This window comes from Serinus canaria, chromosome 9 (assembly GCF_022539315.1).
Source record: "Serinus canaria isolate serCan28SL12 chromosome 9, serCan2020, whole genome shotgun sequence".
Taxonomy (NCBI): Eukaryota; Metazoa; Chordata; class Aves; order Passeriformes; family Fringillidae; genus Serinus; species Serinus canaria.
The window spans coordinates 24,751,349-24,772,840 of NC_066323.1; the positions used below are offsets into that span (position 1 = coordinate 24,751,349).

Genomic DNA, 21,492 nt, shown 5'->3' on the forward strand with positions numbered 1-21,492 from the left:
AACATCAAGGGTGATGACAGGAGAAAAAGGAGTCTTCTGTGCAGTTACCTTCCTGACAGGTCTGTGTTTCCAGGAAGGACTAAGGAGAGACTAACAGGACTAAATGTGCCTGTGAAAATGCTGGCTGTCAAATGTGATCAGCATTTTTCATAACTGGAGCATGAAGACTTTCACAAGATTGCCATGAATGGCTTTTCATGTCTCTTTATCTAATGAATTTATTGTGAATAATTCAAGTATATGTAAAGTCCTGGTTCTGCAAATTATCATGGTATACGCATACCTCCCTTTCTCTTTTTTATGCAGTTGTATTTTTTGTCTCCTAGTTTGGAAGGAAAGCTTGAAAATACCAGTATAAGCTTGTAAGTGTGAGAAGTTTGAGGATCAGCAGTTTTCCATATTTCAGTTTTTCAAGTCCAGGCCCAAAAAGGATTTTCACAGACGTGTTGAAATACAACTGACCTTTAAAATAACTAAACTCACGATAGCATCCTGGAGCCTTTTGCAGGGTATCAGAGACATTCCCTGGTCCTCCTCCCCTCCCCTTGGCTAAAAAATACCCCCCAGAAAATGAACCCCTACAAAACCCACAAAGAAATTGTAACAGTTCAGGCTTAAGGGTAGTTTGGCTAGAAACAAGGTGGGATCTACTGAATCAGTTTGTCAGGATTCTGTCCCTCACAAAATGCTATGAGATGATGGATGGCTTTTGGAAGAGACCTCTACCTGCATTCCAACAACAGCAACTACCTTTCATCAGCAATGCTGTGCAAAAACAGATCTGAAAGGAGCTTCAGGATGTCGTCAGTGCATGCTCCTGCCCAAGGCAGGCCCCTTGTCATTTCTGAGAAACAGTTTTCTGTCCTCATCTAACAGATCTGGAGTGGCAGAGATGCAACAGCTTCCCTGGGCTATCTACTGCACACTTCACCATAGTCCTGGATTTTCATGAGGCTTGATCTGAACTTTCTGTGCAGTGGTTTTCGTCCATTTGTTTTAGTCCTATACACAAGGCAGAGCAGATTATTCCCACTCTTTTTGTGCAGAAGTCTTTTATGTTACTCCCTTAAAGCACTGTGAGCATCCTAAACAGCCTGGTGTGGAGGGGGTTTCTGCTGCTCGTGGTGTTTTCTGAAGCAGAAAAACAGGAGGTGACATTCAGGGCAGTGAGGTGATGGATGTCCCTTCTCACCCTGGAAGAGAAGAGCCAAACTTGTAACTGTGCCCCCATTTCTGGGCTGATAAAGTCACATTTTAGTGCCTTGTGTCCTAACAAGGCTGAGCTGGGTACCAGGGTGAGCTGGGCCTATTGCATCTTCAGCTACTTTTATGGTCTTGATAAATTTATAGAGAGCCTTTCTTAGCAAGATGAGAAGTCTGGCTCCTCCCAGACAAGTAATGTGTGTCTCAGAAGCAGTTCCAGTTCACACCTCCTGGGCAGATGGAGTCCCAGTCTCTGACTGTGTTTTGGCTGTGCTAAAAGCACTGTAAAGAATAAGGAGACAACAAAACCAGCCAGGAAGGATGCCTGAATATTCACTAGACTACAAGAATGCAACCACAAACTCTCCAAATCTTTGTTATTTAAGCAGCTCAGAGGAGTGTGTGTTCTCAGCTACACCACAGCAAATCCAGCACTTGTCAGCCCACTTTATACCCAGGGACTGAACACAAAATCTCATTTCTCTGTTTCAGACTGTGAAGCTGTCCAGCCTCCTTGTTGTTTGTTTGTTTGTATTGAAAAGCAGTGGCATTAATCTGCGACTATCCTTTTGGTACAACACTGAAAGTACAGAAGTTATTCTAAAATTGTCATTCTGAATATTATCATTTCTACTCACTGTCAGCCTTAGAAAATGTGTCAGTTTAGGATGCCCAGAATTCTTTGGTGTTAAATATTTCTCTGTGAAAATGAGGCATGATCAAAAATATGATGTGCAGGCAAAGCCATGGAGTGTTGCAGTTGTTTATAACAATTTTTAATGATTTTTAATTTCTGGCTTTGAAGCTTACATTTATTACTGTAGCTTAATTAAGACTTTAGCCTTCAAAGGCAAATCCCCAATCTCTTCACAGTGAGCCTAATCTAAGGTAAAATAAAAGATTGGTATTAGCACAATTAATTCTGGGGATGCTGGTTTTGACTTAAGGGATGCTGCTTATCATCCAGTAAAGTTAAGAGTGATAAACATGCTCAGGTTTCAGATTTAGAATGCATAAAAAAAGCAGTCACTCTCACAGTGACCTCTGCTAGTCCCTGAAGCTCAGGGATGAAGGGTTTGAGGGCTTTTAAGTTTGGTTATTTTCTGTGATTGCCTTTCCTAGTTACTTTTACAGCTGTGAAATAATAGTAGGTGACATGAGTGTGTCCAAAGAAGACTAAAGGGTCAGGGGTTCAGGCTGTTCTGATGGTGCTTTCAGTGGCTGCTGAGGGGGTCTTCACTGCAGGAGGAAGGTGCTAGGGAGAAAATGAGAATTACATGCTTGGGTTGGGAGTGAATGCAAGTTCCTCATGACAGATAAAATCAATAATAAATGAGATTGAGATACTTCGTTACACCTAAATATGCTAAATTACTTGGAGCTAGAAAGAAGCAAGGAAAATAACCAACAAATTCCAGTCTGATGATATCCACTTGGACTTTTAAAACTACTCACAGAAAATAAGGATTTGAACTGGTTTTGAGTAGTTTTCTTTATGTACAAGACTTGATCTTTAGAAAAATAGGGCAGGATATTACAGTGGATTGCAATAGGACGGGGACAGAATCTGTCATTTTATAGTCCTGATGTGTACTAAATAACCATTTAGGTAAAAAAATGTTAAGTTAAAATAGATTGTCACTGAAGGTGCCAGGAAAATAGAGTTTTTAAACTTCTGGGCTATTCAGAACACAAGAGACAAACCTGAGTGGGGAGTACTGGAATTGCTAAGCCTATAGGTCCAAAAATTTCTTGCTGCTGTTATGCTCTGAAGATGAATGTAGATTTTGTGTCACACTCCTTTGAAACTAATGAAGCCTTGATGTATGAGAGCCATTGCAATGTGCCTGATTCTGCAGCTGAAATATGAAGTAATTTACTTCAATGAACTATAAACTCTTTTATTTTCAACATATTTTTTTAAAAGCTGAAGAAAGTATTTATTTTGTTGAGGTACTATTTTGACAATTTTTTTTTTCTGCAATGAAACACTTTAGTGTGAATTAAGATGTAACTTGCTTTTGAGATGTGATTTTTGCTGTGGAGTTAAGTGTGGTTTCTACAATTTTTAGACATTCTCTAAAATCAGAGGCGGTTCCTCAAGGATTTCAAATTCTGAAAGCCACAGGAAGGACAGCATAGGAAACTCATCTGTTTAGGGGTAAAAAAGGATGAGGACTAGTTATCTTCTTATGGTTTGAGTGGTGCATGGAGGGTTACCTGAGTTCTGAACAGGCTCATGTATTAAAAGAAGTGTGAGCAGCTGAAAAATGTAAAACTGCTCTAGTTATCCCTCATCATTAAGATTGCAGTGGAAATCATAACTGCTTAGCTTCTTAAAATTTCAGGAAGAAATAAATGTTTTCTAACACATATTGATATAAATGGAATTCTTTCAAATAACTATGCTAGCAAGCATAACTCCAAGCTATGAAGATTCATGGTAAGCTAGTTGAAGCAAACAAGAATGATACCCTGGGACATTTTCTCTTCGTGTGTAGTTTGATTCTCTTCATTATTTGATATTCAAGAAGTAGTAAACTCGAGCTTCTCACTTCTGCTCTCCAGTGTGTGTGATGCTGAGAATCCAAAATCTGCACCCATCCAGTGCTGCAGTAGCAGGAGGGACCCTCAGAGGGAGGGCTGAAGGAACAGAGTGAGGACTCAAAGGAAGGAACAAACTGAGTCAAATAATGGAAATTCCACTCTAATTACTTTATTCACACTTTCATTCCATCTGTGGTCAACCCAATAATTTAATTACATCACTCCTTTACATAAATAATTTCCTTTTATGTGTGTGTTCCTGTGTTGTCATGTTCCTAGGTGAATGATGATGAAAACCAAAAGGGACTGGTTGTAAAAGCATGCAGCATTCTTTATACAGACTTAGAAAAATAATTTATAATGCCAGGAAGTGTTAGTAATGCAACAAGTGAAATGGGAATATTCACCACTTTAAAGTTCACTGCAACAAAATTGGCACTGCAGGATTCCAGCTTGCTTTAAAAATAAAATCAAAAGGCTTTAAAATGTGTTCCTCAGAATGGAACTACTTGAGTTAGTGTAAAGCAGCAGGGACAAGCCTCTTGGTTGTAATGGTTTCTAAACATTAAAAATGTTTTAAAAGAACAGCCTGAATAGGTAATTATTTATTCTTTAGAGCTCCTTTTGCTTATTGGTCAACAATTACCTTGTAGAAAGAATAGATAAGAGCTCCCACTTTTCTTTAAACCTGCTTCTTTCCACTCAGCTGAATTTTTTTTGTTTGTTTTTTTTTTTTTTTTTTTTTTTGTTTGTTTTTGTTTTTGTTTTTCTGGACAAGAACAAACACTCCCAAGAGTCTGAAACTGCTGTTGATTCCTTTTCTTGCTAGGGCCACCTAAAAAATGCATGTTATGCTACTTTTATGAAGCAAGAAGGGGAAGAATATAAAGAATTCAAACTCTGGACAGGTGGTTTAGGTTATTGATTTTCTGCTCAATTCTCCTGTTTCTGGCTGCGTGAAATGCATCCTACCAATTTGTTCTCCTGGCTTGTGGTTTCCTCCACTGTCCTTTTTTCTGTGTGTTTAGATTATAAAAAAGCCTCTCCCAAGTCCTTTTATCTCAGTGATTGTGGAGGACTGAGCATTTCTGAGTGCAGCCCCAGCACAAGGAGGATTTGCTATTCTCAGCTGTTTTCTGTTCCATCACCATTTCTGCTAGGGGTGTGTTTATAGGGGATGTAACAGTGCCACCAGGCTGGCACACAGCAATTTTGTTCAGTAATTTGGAAACAACCTCTCCCTTTATAAATGAAGTCCAATGCTTCTGTATTAAATGGACCAAGTTTTTATATTATTTTAAATGTCAGATGTCAGGGTGACTCTTGTTTCTCAGACTGAAACTCAGTGTAGAAAGGACAGTGGAGGCAATATTAGATTTTTTTGTTTGTTGCCTCCATCGTAGGGGTGGTGAACATAAACATAGTAGAGTTCAGAATATTTGAGAAAACAATATATAATTTGTGATAGATTTTTGCAATATCACACACTCTGCCAGTCCCAGGCTCGACACTCATCTCCTGCCCTGGTGGCAAACACTGGAGCTGCCTAGTAATTGGCCCAGGCCAGTTCAATTAAGGAGGACATGCTGGAAAATGGGCATCCAATCCCATTCACACAGCTCCAGTCATCTCCTGGGTTTCTGTGATCCTTTCCTTGGAGAACTGTGTGGTCCTACTCTGGGATTCTTGTTTTTTGCCTCCCCCCCAATGCCTTGTGTCAGTCTCAAGGGTTTCATTGATTTGTTTGTCCCCCCTGAGCCTGAGACATTCTGTGCTTAGTGAAAACACAGGAGGGCATGAACAGACAAAATATTGGTAGGTATGAAGTGTAGACAGATGGGTTATAGGCATTTATGATGCAAAACTTCTCTGGTGTAACAGCAGCTTTTGGACACAATTAGCCAGCGTATGCACCTTGTATCCACACAAACACTTGCCTTACACTGAGTTTGTAATAAAGTATTTCACATCATAGGTCAGTTTCCCTCCCTTCCAGCACCGTCTCTTATGTGAAAATATTATACAAAGATTGAGAGAAAAAGAACTAGTTCCTGGAAGTGACTGGCTTTTAGTTACTTCATGGACTGTGACTCCAGTTAGCTGGTATGCAATTACCATGGGGATATAAACAGACTGCAAAAAAACCCTACATTACCTTTAAAAATACAATTTTTAAATTTCTCTTTTTTTGTTTGTTTGTTTTTTAAAAATCATGATGAAAATCATAACTTACTTGCCCTTTATATAAAGTTTAAAAGAACAGAAAAATAATTTGGGTTAACAAGGGAGAGCAATTGCCAGCCTGTTACAGGAATCCATCTCCAGAAAAAAATGTATTTAAATTTAAGTAATATTCTTTAAATATATTTAGTTAATTAAATTTAAATTTAGTTCAAGCATTTAAAATTTTACATATTCCTGTCACATGACAAAGAAATTTGAGTAACTGTGATTCTGCGGCAGTGGATATGATAACCACAACATGTCAGGCCTAGTGTGTTTTGTTGTTGCTGAAAAGTTTTCGAGTCAAGTGGGTGCCTTTTTAACCAGCTGCTCAAAAAATTTCTGAAAGGCTCATTGGTACTTGATTGATTTGTTAGTGCCTGTGACAAATTTAATGGATATTTCTGACAAGACTTCTGCTCCTTACTGCTGCCTGCCTTGGAGAGCTTCCAGGTGTGCTAATGAAAAAAAGTCATGAATGAAGGCAGGAACAGTGAGCGTTGTGTTTGGTGTGGCAGTCAGAGGACAGAAATGAAATATAACACTGTAATTAATAGGTGTGCTAGAATTGAAAGGATGACAGCAATTTAACATCAGCTTTCAGATGCTTTTGGACTAGAATACATTATTTAGGACAGCAAAGTTTCCACATCCCCCCTAGCAGCTTCCCTGGAGCTGGGAGCTGTTTCTGCATGGCCTCTTCTCCTAGAACTTCACTAAAACTGGACAGAGCAAAGGGCAAAGTCCTGCGGCTCTGTTGGCTCAAATGGATGTTTGCCCACCTCTGCCTCACTGCCGTCCTTGTGTGTGGGAGCTGGCTGCTGTGTGGGAGCTTCCTGCTAGAGCAGCAGCATGAAAGGCAGTGGGAATCATGTGCAATGAAACAGAAATCATGTGCAATAAAAAGCCCCATACGCTTTGTATAAAATTTTTGATTAAAAAGTGTTTCCTTGAATGGAATTTGCCCCAGCTGTTGCCATCTGTCAGTTCTTCAGTGCCCTTTAGAAAACACAACAGTGTTGATTTCAGTCCATCTCCCTGGGGGTGCTGCTATAGGATGTGCCACATATGGCAGATTATCAGTGGCACTGCAGGAGCCAAGGGCTGCTGGATGTGGGGCTGAGCTGATGGACTGAAAACAAAACAGTCCTTTGCTTTAATCTGCAAGATTGAAGTAGCAGGCCCTGCCTACTGTTTACTGCAAAGTGCTTTCCTATGCTGCATGTGAAAGCACAGCAGAGAAATCACAGCTTTCTCCAGAGTCCTTATGTAATTCATTTGTTTGGTGTGGTTTTTTACATACAGGGAGAAGTTAATTTGGTTAGAACATTTCTTGCCGATGACTGTGGCTTTATTGAGAATTATATATATAGAATTAATCCCCCCTGTGCTGGTTTAAGTTTTTTATTTCAGTATCATGTCATCTTCATAGAAGAGTGGGAATGAACACTCAGGAGCAAACACTTTCACATGTGTCTGTCCTGATACTGTGACTGCAGGTGTGGAGGTGGTGACCTGACTTCCTGAGAGGTGAAAAATAAACAAAATGGACAGTTTCTCAGACAGCAAGAGAATTTTTGGAGTAAAAAACTCCAAAATAAATAATTCCGAAAATGTATTTAATGTATTTAAATGTAGTAAATAAACCCTTAATTTAGAAAGCTACAGACCATCCTAAAACATGTTGTTAATTCTTTTTCCATGTCTTAAGCTGCCTCAGCATATGGAGGTTTGCTGAGGTTTGAAATAACACTGGAGGAGGGGCATTAGATAAACAGGTGAGGCATCTGGAGCCACAGGCTGGGTACATTTTGGGGTTTTCAGCATCACTTTCTTGAAGGACAACACTGTCATGGTGCAGCTAAGGTATGCTTAAATTTGCATTGTCATTAAACTTAATCTGAATTTTCAGTAACATTTTGCCCACAGTGCAATTTCTGTATGAATTGGTCTGTGATCCAGAATAAGGGACTGAAGTACAGCTACTTTGCTTAAATAACATACATTGTTTAAAATAACATACAACTTCCTAGAAGTTTTTTAAATTGCTTTACTGAAGATGAAATTAGTTCCTATACTCAGCCTTGAAACTGACTCTAAATTGTAGAAGATACTGACTTATCTTCAGATTTCAAGTTTAAATCATATATAAATAACATCAAATACTTATTCTGGGATACTTTTATTATGAAAATGGGAGAATTTTAACTCTGTTCCTGTGATAAAGATGTACAAATCCAAACATCAGAATAGAAGTGAATGTAGATTTAAAACATAGAAGTTTGGCTTTGAATGAAAAAAGAGAAAGCTGAGTCATTGATTCCTAAAATTAATGAGAAGTAATTTGGGGTGCTGAAATAAACAGCTGAAAAAAGCAGATGTTGGCTTATAATTAACTTTGAGATTGATAAGTCAGTAGATAAGCTCTAGGAAACAAAAGCCTGAATACACAGAAGGAGAGACAAGCTGAGCATTCCAGGTAGTTCTGTGATTGCTACAGTCATAATATTTATTCTGAGTTTGTACTGATCTCGAGAAATGTTCAGACTCAGTATTTTGCATACGAAGAAGGAACTGCTATCTTTCATCATGATTTATTGAAAACTCTTTTGGGTTTGTGATATTGCACTGTGGTTTTCTGCTGAGTGCACCAGAGCTGCTCTTGTTGTGCTGGCTCGTTAGTTGCCACTTGAGTAAAACCAGGCTTTTTAGGAGGTTTGCACTGGTCAGAATCGATCAATTTTTTATCTGGAAACCAAAATAACTAACTTATAACTCTTCAGAAGGGTGCACAGAGCACAAAACTAGGGCAGAGAAATTAATATTTCAGTGTTCTGCACTTAAGCCACTACATGCTTTGCTGAAAACACTGTGTGTTTTGCTAAAGACAATGGAAACAACTGAGAAAAGGAGGGAAAGAGGAGTGTTCCCTTTCTTGCATTAGTTGTCAGCAAATACCTGAATTGGCTAAGGTTGTGATCTGATAGTTGGTGTTTTCACCTCACCTGGCAGCCAGTTTTCCCACACACTCAGTTTATTTTATTCTAATTTAAGAATTATAAATTCATATAATTTCTTCTTTGAGCCAGGGTGTGTGTCTGTAATTGTTCTTAGAAGGAATTAGAGCCCAGAGGACTTCAGAAATCAGAATTTAATTCTTTCATCTGACACAGATTTTGGGTAGTCATTCAAGAAGTGAATGACTGGGTGTCCATCAACATCAGTGGGTGTCCATCAACATTCATCATTGGGTGTCCATCATTCATCATTGGGTGTCCATCATCATCAGTGAACATCACTGGAGGAATCTGTTGAAATAAATGGCTGATATTAATATAATTGCTGCTGTTCCCTGTACAACCCTGATGACTGTAATATGTACAATACTTCCTCTTTCATATTCCAACATTCATCTGAACAACTTCTGCCTTGCATTTCCTTTGGTTTGGAAAGGTGTCTTCTCCCATTTTCCAAAAGCATGCTTGCTTCAGTTTCAGGCCCTGTCCAAACTGGTCAAAGTACATGGATGTGTATATTCATCTCCTCAAAGGAAAAACTCTTAGCAACTTAAAACACTCAGAGAGTTTCATTACATTTACAATGGACATTCAAAGGACATAGGTCAGTCCTGAGGGGGAGCTGTTTGCCTCTCATGGCTTATCGCAAATTCTTTAATTGTCTCACTTGATAAGCATTTAATTTTAGATTTCTCGCCATTTTGTTTACCACAGTCTGTACTCAAATAGAACTTAAAGACAAAATTCTCATGTGCTTTTGTCTCTCAAATTATTACGGATAATCAGTGCATTAGGTCAAGAAAATGCAAACTGCAGTGCTGGGCCTGAGCCCTTCCTGCAGGGGACAGAGAACTCTCAGCTATTCATTATTTGTGCACTTCAACAGAGATGTCCGAGAGATTATACACAAAGGCTTTGTCCATCTCTCTCAGTTTCTAAGTGGTCTTAATCACAGGCAATGGAAATATAGTTTTAATTTATCTGTAGGCTTTTCAAGTTAAATGGAGGTTGCCTTTTCTGCCGCGCCACAAATAAATATGTGTGTCTGGTTCCTTTCTCTTATTTCTCCTGCCACACAGTACTGCAATTGTCACAGGAGTTCCGATCTAATAATGATCTCATCACTGACACATTAGCACCTTTGACTTGCACTGACACACATCTGAAGAGGGTGGCTTGTGTCAGGGCTGCACCTATTGGCAGCTTCTGCTTTCTGCTGCTTCCTTCTTCTGAATGTTTTTCAGAAGGGAAAAATAAAAAGCTTTTCATTAAGACACTCTATTTATTCTTGGCATTGGAATAGTCTAGATGCCATTTGTGCACTTCATAGATTAGTGCTGGTTTATTAAGAAAATGGACACCATCAGTTTGAAATAAGTCAGATTTTCATCTACAATGAGTTATCACTGCTCTGCTAAAAGACTGAGGGCAATATGAGTCTGGGCACACATGGGTCTGGCCCAACAATTATTTTCTCATTTACTCTCCCTTCTAATCGGAAAAATAGCCTTGTTTTAAAAAGCCCTTTTGAAGGTATTTGTGATAGTCAGAAAGTTATTTAATGGCTTCATATTTACTATATGATTGACAAGTTTAGGTTACATTCTATGATATCAGTGAATCCTTTATTTTTTCAGAGACAAGCATAGGAAATGTGTATTTAAAATTTATTCTTGGTAATAGATCTGATTGCTTGAAAGAGTGGGCAGCTGTAATAGCTCAGTTCTGGGGCTAATTAAATAATGTCTCTTGGTTTCCAATGGGAAGCAGTTGCTTCCCTGATAAATAAAACAGTTTTCATGTTTTAGACACTAGTGAGGAAAACCCGATAATTATAAAATATGTCAGTGTTCATTTTTGGTCTGTGTGAACTGTGTGACACAAAATAGTGCTATTTGGGGAATGCTGACCATCCGCCTGCTACAGAGAAACAGAAAAAAACAAGAATTCCATCTGAGACAAAATTCCCAACCACATTCCCTCCCTCTATGGTTTTCTTGGAATAGCACTGCATCTTTTATTTCATTATTATGGCTATGTTATTGCAGCAAATAAACGACTGTTAGATCTGCAAATATCAAAAGTGTAATGGATTTAAAATTATCCATTTTAAATGGATACAGAATTAAATATTAAAGAGCTGTTTGAACCCACTGCTCTGTTAATGATGACTCAAGTCCTGGATCTACTTTTCATTTCTTTCAGTGAAATACTGATACTTATTCCAAATTATGAAAACTGGGGAGGAACAGGAGAAGAAGGTGCTGTAGAACAGGTGTTTTCCCAGGGTTTTGAAGGGGGTGGGGCAGTGAAACTTCTGGGTTTTTTTTTTTCCTTTTACAAATATTTTCTTGTAGACCTATTGAGCCAGCTGTGAGAGATTACTCAAGACTCTAATAGTCCTTTATGTGTATCCTGGGATGCTTCTGTGGGAGATTGACTCATGTTAGGGAATCAGTCGCTGTAAATTTAAGAAGCACATCTCTATTACATCCCTGAAGAAACTGTGCTTTCACTGTGGAAATGCCATGCCAGTGCTTGTTCTTTCTCTTGGATTCTTCTTGGTGCTGAAACCAACTGTAATGATGTTTGATTGCTTTGTTGGTGGTGCTGATGATCCTTTTACCAATCCAAAAGGAAGTGATTTTGGAAGTGCTGTCCCTCCCAGCTCTCAGGCTGAGAGCCCTCTTACTCCTTGGGCGGGGGGGGAAAGACCAGCAGGATTTCACTGGAGAGCAGTGGTTTGTGCCACGGGCACTTGAGGCAGCAATAACACAGTGCAGGGAGGGGAATTGTCCCAAGGGAGGACTCTAAGCATCATCAGAGGAAAGTGCAGCAGCCTCTGCTTATGGGCAGCTGCTGCTTTCTGTTTCTCCTGTGTTTAAAGTCTTAAAGGGCTTCACTGTTCTCTTTGAGGATGAAAAGTTCCCTGAGTTCCTCATACCATTTTTTAAATTTCCTTCAACAGTCCTGTGAACTTGGATGTGAATCTGTAATGTCCAGGGCACTTCTCATTCTTCTCACTGCTTCAAATAACCTATTTCTATTAGCTATTGTATCATTTCTGTCTGAACATAAAACCACTTATTTGGTTTGTAATGTTCTTTATCTCCATTAGTTTTCCTAAGTATAAAATATTTCCCCAAGCATTATGAAAAGATTAAAATTCAATTTGAGTGCTGAATTATGCATGGTTTTCAATTTGGCAATACTCTAAAAATTTTTTGTTTCCCAGCTTTTTAGTGTTATGAGAAAATATCAACTATCAAATGTATTTTTAATGGATATTTCCTGGTATTAGATGACACAGTTGACATTTAATCCATTCTACTAAGATGTCTAAATATTTAATTTTACAATTCATAGCAGCCAATCTTTTTGATAAATGGAAGGTTTCCATTTATGGCTATGATTTGGGGGGAGCAAGCATATAAACAAAATTACTTCCAGAGAGGAAGAAAATCAGTTCAGTTAGTTATTTTACTTAACTGTGCATGGCAATATCTATCAAGCTGCCAACATAGGAAAATAACCATTAGCAGAATAAACCCTGAAAAGCACTAATCAAAATTCAGTATGATTAGCATTCTTAATTTAAATAAGGAGTAGGATCCTGCCGATACCCCGTGCTGCTGGAAATGAGTGAATAATGGATAATAATAAAAGCCTTAAAACAGAAGAGAAGCTTTAAAGAGTCAGAGTTTCCCTCTACCATGTTTGATCTTTTAGTGTCTGAATTGAAATTACAGACATTTTGTATTTCTACTTCATTGTAGTCTTGGTCTTTCTTTTCTAAATATTCATGTAGATATATAAATGAATGTTCAGAACACATTGGAATCACTCTGCTAAAATTTAAAAATACCAAAGCTTAAGATGCTGATTTCTTTGCTCTTATTCTTAGATCTTCATAGTTCTTTACCTGGAGGCCTTTCAGGGGTTAGCAAGGCAAGGTTCCTTATTTCTTGAAAGGTACCAAGAAGAATTCTTTAAATATACTGCTTTTCTTTCTCTTTTGTTTTAAGGTGACATTTGAACACAGCCAATAAACTTTGTACCTTCATATAATCTTATGTAATCTTATCTTGACCTTCTCAGGCATGCAGAGAATCAAATGAATTTCACTTACTTAAACTTGGTTTGTAGGTACTCTCAGCGTTAGCTCTTTATATACCTATTTGCTTAAAATGCTTCCAGGAATTATTAGTGTTTAAATGTGTGTATTCATTCTTGCTATAAATTTGACAGAGCAAATTTTATTGATTTTATTGGTTCATAATTTTAGCTTTATATATGGAATGTGTGTAGCAATTCAGATGGATTTACAACTAAACAGATTCATCTTCATGAAATGTGTAGCTGAGATCCTTAACTCTAGGATATTTCTGAACATTCACATAAATGCTTTCATTAAGTAATCAATAGCATTGAGTATTTTTACATAAACCATATGGATGAGAGATGTCAAAAAGTAATAGGGGTTATAAATCCATTTTGTCAGTTCTCAGAGTGCCTCAATACAAAATAAAGGTATATAACTGTGCATCTGTTTAAGGACTGATAGCTGCAATATTAATATACTCTAGACATGTTTTAGTAATGCAGAAATAATTTTTTGTTTATTGAGTTTAGTTAGAAACCTGCAGGTTTTGACCCACTATTGGCAAATTCATATCATACCTAATAAAAATACTCTTAGTCAACTTCTTTATACTTATACAAAAATAATTTTTCCCCTTTGGATTAAATAAAGGTTTCCCGTTGTAATTGTTTTGTTGTCTAAAGGTCTAAAACATTGAATTAAAATGTTTAGTGTTGTAGTTTAATCAAAAATATTCTGGTTGCAAAGGATTTCAGAATTGGCCACAAATGAGCAGGTTATAAAATAATCAGTTACAGTAATCTGTGAAAATGGTACTTTGTTGTTATTGGAAAATAAAATCCAATTCCAAATTTTATACAGTTCTTTCAGAGTAATGTTTTTCCAACAACTGCATAAATTAGGAATTGCTCAGCTGCTTTAGTTACAAGCAAAAGCCAGCGCATAAAAATCCTCCTTTAAACTTGTCTCTGAAATGACTTTGTGGGAGTGGAAAAGTAATGAAGTCAAAAGCAGGACAAAGGATTGTGATCAGGATTGTTGTGTAGTTGTTATCACAAGGTTTTTTTGATGAATACATCTTCCCACAGCCAGTTCTGGGAGTGCAATGAATTGTTCACAGGATAAAATGCTCACCAGAAGTGGCAAGGGTTCTCCTTTGCTGTGCATGTCCTTGGTGGCACTTGGCTGAAATACCAACGTGTCCAAAGAAAACAGATTCCAGCATGCTTGTGTTTGGAATCAAGGAAATCTTTTCTTAAAGTAAAGCAAATAGAACCAATCAAGAACTCCTGATTCCACTAATCTCATTTAATTACCACAACTTTAATTGAGAGGAGTGTGCAGAACACAACCTGGAGGTGCAAGCATCCTGTTGAAATTCCCACTGGACTTGAATCTCAGAGATAACTTTTCTCCTTATTGACATACAACTCTTGTCTAACTTTCATATGCCTGAAAATTAATTCTGATTTCAAGAGTTAAGATCATAAATTATCAAATACCTGTACTGCTCCTCATGCAGGCCACTGGTTCCACTGGCTGAACCTTCCTTGGCCCCATCCTTGTCCGTTATTAGATGACCTTAGGCCAAGAAAAAGTCCCTTGGCTGCTGTTCAAAGGGTCTTTAAATGAATTAAATGTGGCTTGGCTTGTAGAAACAAATCTTCTCACTTTTGACTCTCTCCAAATAATTTTCACAAAGAAGCTAATACATGAAAAGACTACTTTTAATAATTGGATTTTACATTTGTTATACCTTTCCTTGTGTGTTGTAAGCATTGGGATTCCTGACTTCTTGCTATGCCCATTATTTATTTGCAGCTCTTTTCTGTGTACACCCACAGAGTCATGCTGCACTGTAGGAAGCATGGGCAGAGATCCCAAGGAGGGACCTTAGAAGGAATTTGGGTTATTTGATCTTTTGAAGAGAGGACGGCTGGAACAAAGGAGTTTTCAGGTGCATGAAAAGGGTTGATAAGAGGAAGGTAGGAAGTCCTCTGCTTGTCAGGACTAAAACAGAGAGCAGTACTCTTAAATTACAGCAAGAAAACTTCTGATCCATTGCTATTTATTTTTATTTTGTTAGATCCTGTTGTGTGCTAACAATCATTAACTATTAGACTAGTGGAGTTTGGCATTTCTATCATTAGAAACTTTTAAATAGATGTGGAAAAAGGTTTGGGTTAAAAATATATTTGCTTAGAGATACAGTGGGAGTGAATAGTTCCTTATTACCCCTTTTAGACAGCTGCTGGTTATTTTATAATGGATTTTAAATCCACACTTTAAAAGGGTTAAAAGCATATGGCAAGGAGTCTCCAGTGTGGTGTCAAGCAATGCAGTTTCCATGACAAGAACAGAAATAGCAGTTTGAAGTCTCGCTGTTTTAACAAGTTTTCTTCCATGGGAAATGCTGTCAGTACATCACATATAGAAGAACATAAATACTGCATCCTTCTCTCTGTTTTGTTTCCAGTTTCCCAGATAACACACAGCCTAAAATGTAAAGCATTAAGAAAGACTGTTAGGATATTTTAATATCTAATTGAATGTCCTTAAGATGGATAATATTCTTCTGGTTTAGAAGTTTATAAAATGTCATTCATGTCTCTACCTACAGTTTTTCTCTGGTGGGTAATCTAATTTTAATGTAACTGCCTTCTGTTTTGTTTGTTGTGTTGGTCCTGTTTTGTCATTCTGTAAGAGGAGCTGTTAATCTGTCTTTTTGAGGAGCCCATGTTTTGAAGACAAACTGCCCAGAATACTTTAGCCAAATAGAAATGTAAATAGGAAAGAAAAGCCACATCAGTATTTTCTTTGCAACTTAGAAGTTAAAATCTCTTAACCTGCATAAGCATATTCAGTAACACAGTACACACCTTGAACCCTGAGTTTGTCCCAGGCTTTCCAAAAGTAAATATTGTGCTTACAGGTATTTTGCTGTGAATTCCCTGATACTAAAACTATTGCTGGTGAGTGCTCTGTGTGCCAGGGAAAGCCCAGGTATGGCCCCAGAGTCTTTACTGTGACTGAGATATAGTTTTCTCTGGTAGCTTTGGGTCCTTCTCAGGTATAGTCAGTTAAATCTGTTGAGGTCTTTGCAGATGAGAAAGGTCTGGAGTTTATCAGTATTCAGAAAGAGGCTTCTGGCAGTAGAAAACTTTGGCATGGTGTACTCTTAGTGCCTTATGTAATTGAGCACATCAACTTCACTGGGCTTATTTTTCAAGTGTCAGAATCTTTAAATGTCTTTAATTTTAGGTCTTCCAGAGTGAGAACGCCTTGGTATCCTGTTTCAAAGGTGTTGTATTTGCTGCTGGTCCACTGGGTCTCCACACATTGTTTAGCATGAGTTTTTTCTGAGGGGCAGAAAGATCTCTGCCAAAGGAGGCACTGGGTTACAGCACTGGATGTGAGCACTTCAGCTTGACAAGTCAACTCATGATTGGCATTTATTCTGCAAAGCTTTTTTTTTTTTTCCCCTTTCTTTTTACGCAATAAAGAATGATGCTCCATGTAAAGGCAAGAATTTCTGACAATGCAAAGAACCCTGACATCAGGGCATCTGTATGTCTGCCCGAATTCTGATTTACTCTTACATTTTCTATCTTAATTTGAGCAGGGATTGTAGTACAGGTGTCTCTTGCCCTGGTGACCAAAGTGTCCATCATTTGATGACAAAATGGATTGCATTTGCAACTCCTGCTCTGAGAAGTAGAATTTTCAGGAAATGAGAGAGTGGGTAGGGAGGTGCAGTAAATGTCCCACCACACATACATGGAAATTTTGATCTCTCTCTACAGTATCGGTTTGCATTTCAATCAGCTCTTTTGAAAACTGGTAGTTGTTGAGGGCTGAGGGTCTTTTTTTCAAGACACAAACCAATTATTTGTGTGTTGTTGAAAATCTCTGTGCTGCGAAGAGGAGGGTGATTCCTTCTGAGTATGTGCTGAAACTTGGTGAGGAACAGAGCAAGGTTCAAACAGATCCTGCCAGAATCACAGGTGGTTACCCTGCAGGATTTAAGGAGTAATAAGACATAAGACTATAGGCTCTGTAACAGGGATGTTGTCCTTAGGATGGTAATTAGTACCTGGCAGTTTTGGAATTTCTCACATTTATCTGGATTTGAGAGAATGGGATTTGCATTACTGCATTTGATTAGAAGTTTCTGAATTATATGTTGTGTTTACTTTAGGCATGTTTCCCTAGGACTCAGACCACATGTAAGTGGAGGTGTCTGACAGAAGAGGAGAAATGCACAGGAAGTGATGAATAAGGGCTGGCTGGATGTTGCACTGAGCTGCTGTTGGAAGGCAAACACTGAGCAATTAAAGAGCTAATGCAGTATGGTAAGAAACTGAGTCCTTTTAAGAACAGGGCTCAGTGTAGGGCATGCAGAGGGAGCACAGAAGTGAATTGCTGGTGCCATGGGAAGCCCTGTAAACCACTCCATGAGGCACAAACTGTCACGTTCAGAACCCAGTCAGGATATTTCCTGACCTTTTCAGTGGCTGCAGCTAAGTATCACAGTCTCAGGTTTTGTTAGTGTGACTTTAATAGGTGTGCTTTATTCAGACACGTAATTACCTCTTAACTGTAGCTAAAGTAATTTCCTATGAATAGACTTAAATAATTCCTTTCATAATGTTCTATTTTCTATTCTTTTATGTTGTCTTATACTTTAAATATATTTTTTTGGCTAACCTTTGCAGTTTTCCTAACTCTTCCTAAAATTAATTGATACTAGTTGGGGAGTTGATTAGATTTTCCTTATGATAATGCAAGTGTCTAATCTTTCTGACAGCAGTCAGCCAACCCAGTTGCTTGTAAATTATAATATATTAGAAATCCCTGGCTCAAAAACTTTTACAAATTTTATACAAGGGAAAAAAAGATCAGCATTTCTTCTGTATATAGTAAAGAGCAAGGCTACTTTCCCCTGGGGGCTCCCACTTACATGACAGTGCTTGGTTGAATATTCATATCTGATTTAGTAAATAGGTGGATGATAGCAATCAGGATGCTGCCTGCTTGCGTAATGAGATTCTGATGACTACCAGCTCCCTGATGAGAAATGTTCAAAACTATTAAGTGCTGTAAGATTCATGACATGGGGAGAGTGTAGTAAGCCCTTAGTACTTAAAAATTGTAGTAATTGTTTTTTGTAGATTTTTTTTTATTCCAATAAATAAAGTTTATTTGCTTTGTCTGTAGTTGTTCAGTTTTTAAATTTCTGAGTTTAAGGATTGGCTTTTTGTGTTCTTATCATTGGTAATAGGGTTTGTGTTTGGATGCAGGGGGATCATGGCAAGGGCATTTGGCCTTGGCCAGCCCTGCAGCAGATCCTCTAGCATCTGCATGTCCACACATCACAGCAGCTTCAGCAGATCCACACATTACCTGAGATTTTTGTTTCTCCTAGTGACCTTTCTGCAGAGAGTGGGTACATTCATATAAACATTTCCACAGAGGCATACTTTCCAATGTTACCAAAATTAAATATTTGATTCTGTGCAGTCAGCAGTACTGCTTGATTTAGCTGTTCCTTCTTCATCAAAGCTGTTTATTCAATGAATAGCCAGTTTTAAAATACCTTTTTAAAGAATAACTGGCAGAGATTGTGGTTGTTATATATTCTGTTTATCTATAATTTATCATGAGAATGACGTATTGTAACAACTATTGAGATCTAATCCTTTGTAATCTATTTTTAGGCTTGCCACTGAATTTTTTACTACATTCTTCATATCTGCTAAGCCAACTATTTTAATATCACATTTCTTGAATGTCAGGATCCTCTTTAATTTGCCAGACTCTCTGTAAGAACAGAAACAAGCTGAGTGAGAAAGTCCACTTGTAGAAAAAATGTTGGCATGATAATTCTGTTTAAATAATAACTTTTGTCATTAAAATTATTTCATGCTTCCTAATTTGCTGGAATAGAGAGCTTAATGTGGTCTTATGAGGAACAGCTATTGTTTACAAGGACTGTCAGCTGCTTTTATGAATTTTTGAAGCCTTGCTGATATGGGAGCAGATGAGTTAAGTGGGGTTTAATTAATTTGGAAAAAGTATTAAATTCCTTTTTATGAGATCATTAAATTAATATGAGTATTTAATTTATTTTAAATTCAAAAATTAATAAAAATACAAGCAAAAAGATTGATGGATTCTGCCATATTTTTAGACTTCATGACTTTACATTAGGCTGGGCAGTGGACACTGAATGATAGAATACTTGAAATTAAAGCAGGAAAAAGGATGAACTACTCTGCTTTAGAAAAACTAGGCATATCAGCCTTTCTTTATTTAAGTGGAGACATTTTAGAGTCCCAGAAATAAGTTTCTCACAGCTTTGGAGCTCCTGCACTGGTACCTTGTCGTTTAGGTGAGAGATTTCTGTGTGACCTCAGCAAAATAATGTCCTGTGCTGCAGGAGGAGGAAGATTAACACTTCTGGGCTCTTTTCCCAGGGCTCTGGTAAACACCACCATGGGTACAACTCTAAATCTGCTGTAGTCTGATGCTGAAGACATGAGCAGCAGTTAGTAACCTGGTGTTTTCCAGCCTGCCAGATGTTCCTGTACACAATCAAATTTCTTAGGCAGGGCTGTTAGTTTGTGCTTCAGAGAAACAAAGAACCAGAACACAGCATCCTCATGCCAATGGCAATGACTCTGCCTGGATACCCTATTCCTCTCCTTTTCATGGAGACAAAATGATCTTTAAATAAAGCCACTGAAAAACTCTCCAACTGCTCACACTTTCAGTGTTTGTTAAGCTGTGTTTCTGAAGAAATAATCCTTTATTATCAGCAAAATCAAGGGATGCAGGTCAAACACATGCAATATGATATTCAGGGATAAAACTTTTCTGCATTCCACCTAAAGTCCATGGTAGGAGACTTGGAGCTATTGGCTGGTTCAGGTCTGAAGCATTACAGGAGATTTTTCCTCACTGGAACATCTTTCAGAAAGCTTCTGCTGGCAATGCCCTGTATCATTTGAGAGACTCAGAGACTTCACTCTTAAGTTTAAATTGTATGCTTTTCCTGTCCTGTTTTGCATTGAATACAGAGGATAGAGTCAAAAAACCCTGTAAATATAAAGAAAACTTGACTTGATGACTGTGAGTCTCAAGTAGCTCAGCTTATTTTCTGTCTGAATTCTGGTTTTTAGTGTGTAACCTTTAAGGACACTGTCCTATTTCCAGTTAGTTTTATCACTATACTAATATTGTCAATTATCACCTGTCATAATTTTTCTACTGTAACATTTGGAGCTCACTAAAACACAGACAGTGTTTCATACATTTTCTTACAGGCTTTGACGTGGCCTATAAGCCTAAAATTTTCATGATAATTCATCTGCCTGATATTGTTATTATACTCCTACCCCTTCTCTTATGATTTCTAATACTAAACCTGCCAGAAGAGAATAGACAAAAGCAAAGAAATTGTGTTTCTGGAATGAAAGATTGTAAATTATAGATGTAGCTGAAAGATAAAACAGAAAATAAATTTAATTGGAGAAAAAATCAAGCAGAAAATAGAAAGATGTAATAAAGTGGTGAAGTGAAAATTATAGAGGGAAGAGATAAAACACTGATACCATTCTAATTAGAGTTGTGAAACCCACCACCATCCTTTTTTTCTGTTGATTTGAAGGGAAGGATTTTTTCCTGTCATTTCTATTGATATAGATCTCATTGACTATTACACTACTGTGCTCTTGTTCAGGCTGACATTTACAAGAGGACATTAGTTGAAAGCAAAGAACAACAACAGAAGATGTAGGAACTTCAGGAGTAAGGCCATTTAAGAGGCATTAATACTCTGACTAGCTTTCAGGCTGCTAGAAGGGCTTTCAGGTAGAACATGAATTAGGGCCTGAATCTAAATTCCCATTTGCTTTTATGTAGTGGAAGTTTTCAGGGTCCTAGTGTGTTACAGTGTTGTTGTGAGGGTTCCCAGGACAAGGTAGGAGATGAGAATTGACTCCTAAGTTCTCAGAAGGCTGATTGATTATATTATGATATTATATTAAAAGAAATTATATACTAAAACTATACCTAAAGAAAGAGAAAGGAGACATCAGAAGGCTGGACAAGAATGAATAATAAAAACTTGTGACTGACCAGAGTCCTGACACAGCTGGCTGTGATTGGTCATTAAGTAAAAACAATTCACATGGAACCAATCAAAGATGCACCTGTTGGTAAGCAACCTCCAGACCACATTCCAAGCAATCAGAAAATTATTTTTTACATTTCTTTTCTGAGGCTTCTCAGCTGCTCAGGAGAAGAATCCTGGCGAAGAGATTTTTCAGAAAATATCATGGTGACACTAGTGGCGGACCTGGAATTTTGGTAAAGCAGCTTTTACCTGACACTAGTAGT

At 37.8% G+C, this 21,492-nt stretch overlaps 1 protein-coding gene across 2 annotated transcripts in view; it reads left to right on the top strand.

Moving 5' to 3' along the window:
- The window catches only part of CLSTN2 (calsyntenin 2), a 348,080-nt gene that overhangs the window by 150,825 nt on the left and 175,763 nt on the right, over positions 1-21,492 (top strand). The window lies entirely within an intron of this gene.